The following is a 7,840-nucleotide window of genomic DNA, read 5'->3' as shown; positions in this document are numbered from 1 at the left end:
TTTTTTAATATGCTCTCTGGTCTAATAGGGGTAGTGATTTATTTCGCTTGTCATAGGTTTTATTTTTTATCAATTAGGCCAAGCAGTTTCTCCTTGGACGAGATTGATATGGTCCTAGTTATGTCGAGATTTCGTTATTTTCAAAAGTGTGACTTATGATGTCAAAAGCAATTGTTTAACAACTGAGAAGATCAATTGAAAGTTGTATTAAAATTTGCCTATTGACAAGACAGGCCCACTGTATTGAGACTTGGCTTACACAGCATGCAACGCTGCAAGCATTTAGAAAAATGCTTATTTTATAATGTTTCTGATAAATATTTTGTTGATAGATAAACATTAAACATTGTTGATCTGGTTTGGGTATAATTACTTTTTTGAAGGTCTGCGTTTTGTGGGCTATTCTCCAGGTAGGCTAAAAGAAAATAATCAAAATAAAGGGCTATTGCTTATATAAATAAATAGGCCTTATAAAACAATACGCCTTTACAGTAGGTAGGCCTTTATAAATCTATTTTTATCCCTTGCATTATTTTGTGGGCACATTTTTTGCAAAAAAATAAATGTTACCATTGAAGAACTATTGATTTTTTTCAACATGCAGGCTAATCATCCTTTCATTCAATAGCAACACAAAGGCTTGATTGACTTGATTGACTTGATTATTAAAACAATGATGTTGTTACAGGCTAGTAATGGACTGATTTAAATTGTAACTTTCACAATATAGCCCTAAAGAATTTATATTATAACCAGCATTTATAGACCCATTCTGTGAATTTTGGGCTCCAGTAAACCTCTTCCTTTGCATCCCTCATTTGTAGGCATATGAACATTTTCACTTGGCAGGATCTGAGATACAATTTTGAAATTAATTTATCTATTGTTCTCAACTGGGACTGTGTGTTCTTGGAGGAAATGGCCCGTGGGAAGGCAGTGTGTGTGGACGTTGTCATGGGCGCTGTAACCTGGGAGTGGAGACCCATATAGAGACAGGTGAATAGAAATCAGAGAGGCACAATATCAAACTTAGAGGACGGTGAGAATAAGCCACCAGAGGCCGTGCTTCACAGACACTTAGAGCAGTCAGAGTCAGGCTTGTTGCTTGTGTAAAACGGAGGTAGCACATCATTGAATAGGGCTACTCTTATATTTTAATCAATAATAGGGCCTAATTAAATAATAATAATTAAATGTAATACCAGTGTGTCAGAAGATCAATATTAAATGAACTGCGGAACTGTGCATTTATTTTACAATGCTTCCAACTTGACTCAGCCAATCAAAACGATTGTTTTCCACTGTCTTTTATATCAGACTCTATTTAACGTTATTTGATGGACTGTGTTTTCCATAACTAGCCACATACAAACTGGATGGCCTGGCCTGCTATGTTGGTTCCACCCTTACGTAAAAAAAATAAAAAAAATAAAAAAATAGAGCAATCATAGAATATATAGAAGGATAGGCCTACTATACAAATATCAAAGGAAAAAAGTCCCTATAGGTATAGTATAGTGATATCATAGGAGATTTTAAAATAATAATAATAATAATAATAATTAAGTACTATAAGGTCCCAATCAACTCACTGGTAGCCTACTATAGACACGCTCCAAGTCTGTCTACAGGAATATTATAAGAATATATTTATTTTTGTTAAGGCAAGACAGGATCGTGGCCCTTCCCCGTGGTGCAGCCTAAGTGAAAATGCTGGCTGCGTCCAGGTGGAATCTCAATTAAGCTGCTCCGAGTGCAGCCGGAGCTCTGAGGCGGCAGCCACCACGGGAATAGCGGGAACCTGATTTACGCATGCAGCTGCTCCAGAATGATGTGCGTGTCTGCGTGCGTGCGTGCGTGCGTGCGTGCGTGCGTGCGTGTGTCTGTGGGCCTATGTCTCTCTCTCTGTGTGTGTGTGTGTGTGTGTGTGTGTGTGTGTGTGTGTGTGTGTGTGTGTGTGTGTGTGTGTGTGTCTAATCCGACTTACTTTATTTTATTTTTTTTGTTGTCATATCCAATGGATTGTGTGGCCTCTGCATGGATACGGAACCCGTTTGGCCAACCGAAATTTTAGGTCAATACAGCCTAAGGTCTGCTTAAGGAACAAACAACAACTCTCCCTCAACACGCATGACATCACTTCAAATATTTACTGTGCTTCTCTAGATTAAGTCTATCTTCAATCGATTCAGAGCAGACCAAAATGAGACGACCCACTAAGTGTTAGATAAAGCTACAGTAGAGATAGAAGTATTTAAATTGACAGGACCCATATTTACATGGATAAACAATTCACAAAAAGTCTACATACTTTAATTATTTAACTTTTAATTGTCGCAGGCATTGCAGGCATGGATTCCAGTGGGGGGTTTAAATTTATTATGATTTGTTGCGGGCAACATGCACCTTTGCCACAGTTTTCCTTGTGCAGTCATACAATGGGGTTACTAAGGAGATATGACGCTGGTGTGGTGCGCAACTGTGAATATAGTAAGCTTTGGTACGACACAAGGTCCAATATGCCGGACAGGATGTTGTGTAGGCTATGCTATCCATTAGCCTATATAACCTAACGACCTGAGAAATCCCTTTATCAGCTTTACGCGGTAGGCCTGCAGTCTATTTGATTTCCTATATGATTTGGGCATGCATGAATGATTTGCACAACTTGAAATATTCTGACAAAAATGTTCACAACAAGGCCTAATAGTCTGTCATTTCAATATAACCATATAGCCTACAGTAGGCCCATATTTCTGCCAGCACATTCATATAGAGGGGGGATTCGCTGAATAAATAGGTAAAACAAGTAAAAATCGCGAACCCTAACAGGACTAATTCACATGATGGCAGGCGGCAGGAGTTTGTTTCCAAATAGTCAGGTGTTCATCTTTCCTTCATTATCTGCTCTCGCTGACAGTTAAGCAAGGTAAAATAAAATAAAGAAGAGACACTCAACCTTATTTCACATTTTTGGACAAAAGCTCATTTGCTCATGAATGCAGATCAATTTTCTGTCAAAACGCCACTGGAGGGAGTTGCAATCAATCTGGGGGAAAAACGCAGAGACCTCTTGGTTTAGAAGAGCAGAGTAAACAAATAAGATATGTAATCCACTTCTGGCTTATGCGATCCATCATGCCTACTGCATGTTGCTTTACGAGACCTAAGTCGTTACAATGCATTTTAGTGTAGATATGCAGACTGTTATTCTGGGAGAGAGGCTGAGGAGTTGGTACTCAGTCTTTGTGAGAGGCAGAGGGGAAGGAAGTGGCACACACACTTCCCTCTCGGGGTGAGAGGGTGATGAGGTAGGCAGGTCTGGGCACGCCCAGGCCCCCTGACACCCTGCCACCTCGCTGGCTCCACACTGCTGTGATCACACCTGGATGGAAGTGTTCATGTGTGTGTGCATGTGGGCATGTGTGTGTGTTCTCAACTGCCTCTTCTCCGTTGAATATTGGTAAAATGATGTTGAATGAAGTATTCCAATTTACAACAGCCTCAACCTGCCAAGTGTGTTTGTACCTTCAGTAATATGTGGTCATTTGCTCATCATTATCCGTTTTGAGTTTTTTCATTAATCACACTAATTCTAGTTTGTTTGTTTGTGTGTGTGTGCGTGTGCGTGTGTGTGTGTGTGCGTGTGTGTGTGTGTGTGTGTGTGCTCTGCAGAGTGATCTACCCGTCACCGGACTACCCATCCTCTAAGATGTCCCAGTCCACTGCTGCTGAAGAAGGAGGCACCTTCGAGCACCTGTGGAGTTCCTTGTGAGTGTCAACAGCACCTATTCATGATTATGTTATACTTTCCATTTGACTTGCAGTGCATTTTACAAATGTATTGTGTAGCTGTGATCTGATATCTGATATTGTCCAGGATTGGATGCAAATTTGTGGGTATATGTTTTAAATAATGCTGTTTATCTGCAAATTGTTTTGGGAAGTTGATGCATATGCAAATCATTTAGGCTTCCATTTTCTGCAGGTTTAACAACACCTCAGGAATGACCGTTTGTCTCTTTGTAATAGTATAGGAATGGTCCCAGAATCTTCTCTGGAAATTATTACATCTAGAATTTACTTTCCCAAAACATTTCATATTTTTCCAGACTCCAGTCAAACTATTCTCATATCTCTAACTAAAAAATGTCTGTTTTTAGGAAAGGTTCTCTCCATCTTTTGCAATTTGTAATGTCAATAAAAAAAGCATCTGTAAGAACAACTCGGGCCATGAACAGTTTTTTGAAAGCTCCATCCCTGCTCTTGAGCAAGCCGAGCCAGCCTGTATCTGTGGTGTCGTGTGTCCACAGGGAGCCAGACAGCACCTACTTTGAGCTTCCCCCGGGCAGCCAGCCAGGAGAGCGCCCGGTGCCTTCCACCAGCACCCCGGGGAGCCACCGCGGCGCTACCGAGGTCTGCATGGACGTCTACCACATGAGGGACATGAACGACAACGTGATGGTAGGAGCATAATCCAGTTCACTTGAGTTACGTTTTTTTCTTTTGAGGATTTTGAGCTTATTTCCGATCTGATGGTGACTGTGCGAGAACATCACATCCACATCCAAGGATCTTCCCCATTCCAGTTTTGTCTGCATGTAGTAGCCCGTTATCTTTTCCCTCCAGTGCAGAGGAGATTCCTCCTCTGTAGTTTCCCTCTCCTCAGCAGCCTTTTCCCTCCCTCTCTCTCCCTGGCTGCCGAGTGGCCTGTAGGGACTGAGGGGGAAGGGGGGGAACCAGAAACCCTAATTAAACACCAAGCCAGGACCCCTTGCTGCTCCACTGTAGAGCCATCTGTAGGCCGGGGTGTGTCTGTGTATACGTGTGTATGTGTGTGTTTTCAAACATACACCTATATGGATGCGTGTGTGTGTCATCTTGTACGCTCTATCCATCTCCGTCTTCTAAATATTACATTCGGAAAAAAGTAATTCACCTTTAGGCTGCCTCCCCCTTCTGATCTGGAATACTGGTAGGATCTAATCTATCAGTGGGCAAGCCTGGGCCTGCCTGGCCGGTTAATGAATAGTCATGAAAGGGAGAAAGGGGGCGTGGCCAAGATTTGTTGTTGGATGCAGGGCAAGTTGAGAAGGCCCAGTCAGTCAGGCAAGGGGAACAGGTGGAGGAGAAGAGGCAGGGCTTTTCCCATACTGCTCCATCATGTCCGGCTCCTCGGAGCGGTCAGCGGGCGGCGGAGGGCTCCACTCTCGCAGTCTAAGTTTAGAGTGATGACCAGAGCCTGACCGCAGCAGAGCGTTCCCCCACCGATCCAGCTGTCTTAAGTCCTATGAGAGCCGGGTCGAGGAGACATCGTAGAAACCCCCCGTCCTGTCTTTGAGGAGCCCTAAGATGTTGTGTATCAGTGAGCCTACGCCGCGCTGTGGCACGGTAAGCAGACTGCATTAAGTTGTGTTACTTCTTCACTTTTCTGCACAGTTTAGTGTTTCGTTCACATTCAGGCCTTTATTTCTTATGTGAAGAATTGTGTCTTACTGTCTTTGGTAGGGTTAGATGGTTTGTGTTATGGAGTATACCTGTCCTAGTATTACTTGGTTATAATGTTGATGAACTTGGCTTTGGGTTATTGTTCCCAGTTTGGCTGCAGAATTACAGAGAGAATGAATCTGTATGATTATAACTTCTTATGAGTTGCTGGTACCATCTGAAAATCGCATCTTGAAGCAGAAACCTTGCATTCTCTAATATTTTGCATGCTAAAGTGGCAATCATATGATCACAATGATATTTTTTTTTTCAATGTATGATTATTTGTATTTTAACAAATAATGCTATTAAATAGGCAAGGAGTCAAAATGATTGCATATGCATCCTGGTATAATATGGTATAATCATAATTTCATGGGGTAAAGGGAAGAGTAAGCAGTTGGATTGTGATTAGGAAAGGTGGATGGTGGTGTATGTTACTGAAACACTGACCTTACAATCTAATGGTTAGCTGTTTTAACTTTCGTCTTCCATTGACATTAATCTATTTAGGAATTCACCATGAAGATGTTGTGATAAGCAATTAATCTGCATCTGACATCTATAAAAAAAAAATGCACCCTGCAGCTCGGCATGAATCTGGACATTTGCATCATTAGAATGAATGGCATATCACCTGGCTGCACTTTGCCAAATATTCCCAACAGGGGGCAACCTTCTTACACATCACTCCACATCTTGCCTCAACTCATCCTCACCTCTATGAAGCATATTTGCCGCAGCCTAGACATGCACCAATTTGCATACGATGCCATGTCATTCATTTTTGGAGCCTGACTTTTCGTATTTCTCTGATGTTGTCTCTTATTTCAACAGAGTCATTTTGACAAGAAGTTAGTGGGTTCTGTTAAACGTGTTAAAAGTGACCATGCTGTTAAATAGGACTATATAGTTCAGTGTAATAAGTAGCAGTGAACACAGGTCAGTAGAAGGGTAATGTTGTCTTAAGTCTATTGTGTTTCACTCATCTTGACAAGTGAGGGTTGTTGTGGCTGGCTTATCTAGGTTGGTAAATGTTTTGAGCCCTTAAAGCTGGGCTTTGAGTGGCAGCTACCAGGATGGCTGCCCATAGGGGACATTAGATGCTGTTGGGACGGGAAGCTTAAACACTTACACACAGGACACCCACACACACCCACACACACATTTACTCACACAGTGGCAGCGGAGGTTTTCGCTCTGTTTCGACTTGTTGCGGAGCGAGTTGAGGTATTAAGACCTAGCACACCTGTGAGCGTGTGTGTCTGTATGAGTGTGTGCGTGTGTTTGTATGCGTGTGTGTGAAATGTTTTCTGCAGTTGACACCAGCACCTGGGTTTACCTTGTCCCTGTAAACCCCCTTTGACAATACATGTTAGAGGAGGATTTCAAAGGCAGTAAGCACTCGGATATAAGAGTGAGGGCAGAAAGGCTCTTTTGTGCACTGATCACAAGGACAAGAACTTCAAAGCATATCATCCCACATATTGATTTTCATATTTTGTATCCGGTTAAACACACTTTTATCTCAACAAATACTGTAGCTGTCCCACTTTTCACACATGCCAAACATGGGCAATACTTCAAACACTGGAAAAAGACATTTGAGGCACTTGATTTACATTATCTAGCTGGGATTGTTTCTACTTTTTTGAGAACATAAATAATTCAGCAGGTAGTTAAACTATTTGACAATAGTTGTATTGTTACCCAGGTCACTTGTGACCCAAGTGATTTGTAGAACTGCATGTCTCTAAGTCAGGGTCAAATGCTGGTATGGATCCACACACACACGCATGCGTGCAGCCCTCACATAACCTACAGAGTGTACATTAAGTCTAGGACATCGACCTGTCCCTTTGCTTTCATCCTCAGCTGAACCACGGAGAGAGAGCTGAGGTTTACTTGTACCTTTACTTGTCCTTATGTGGCTTTATCTCTATTTCTGTGTCCTCACTAATTTTCTGCGTCTGAGGTTAAATGCACAAACCAGAGCTGCACGAGTCTGATAGTCGCATGAAGTGGAGTCACGATATAAGCTTTAAATGTGGGGCAGGACCAAATTTTAGATGTCAATAATTCACCACTGTGAATTATTTTCAAAAACAAATAGGGAAAAAAAAACCTCAGTGGTGGGATTAGAGGGTCTTAGGGAGTCTTAACGTAATTAAGAGTGAAGCATGAATTCATGCCGAGACCCTCTGATGGGTCACTGTGTTAGAGGCCCAGTCCAGTCACATTATCACCCCATTCAAATACAGTACCTAAAGCTACTCTAAAACCAGTCCATCTCCAACAGGGATGTACTGTATGATTAGCTCCAGCAGTCACAGTCCAAATCAAAGAGGGAATG

Source organism: Centroberyx gerrardi, chromosome 14 (assembly GCF_048128805.1).
Source record: "Centroberyx gerrardi isolate f3 chromosome 14, fCenGer3.hap1.cur.20231027, whole genome shotgun sequence".
NCBI classification, from domain to species: Eukaryota; Metazoa; Chordata; class Actinopteri; order Beryciformes; family Berycidae; genus Centroberyx; species Centroberyx gerrardi.
Note: the sequence above shows the minus strand (reverse complement) of the source record.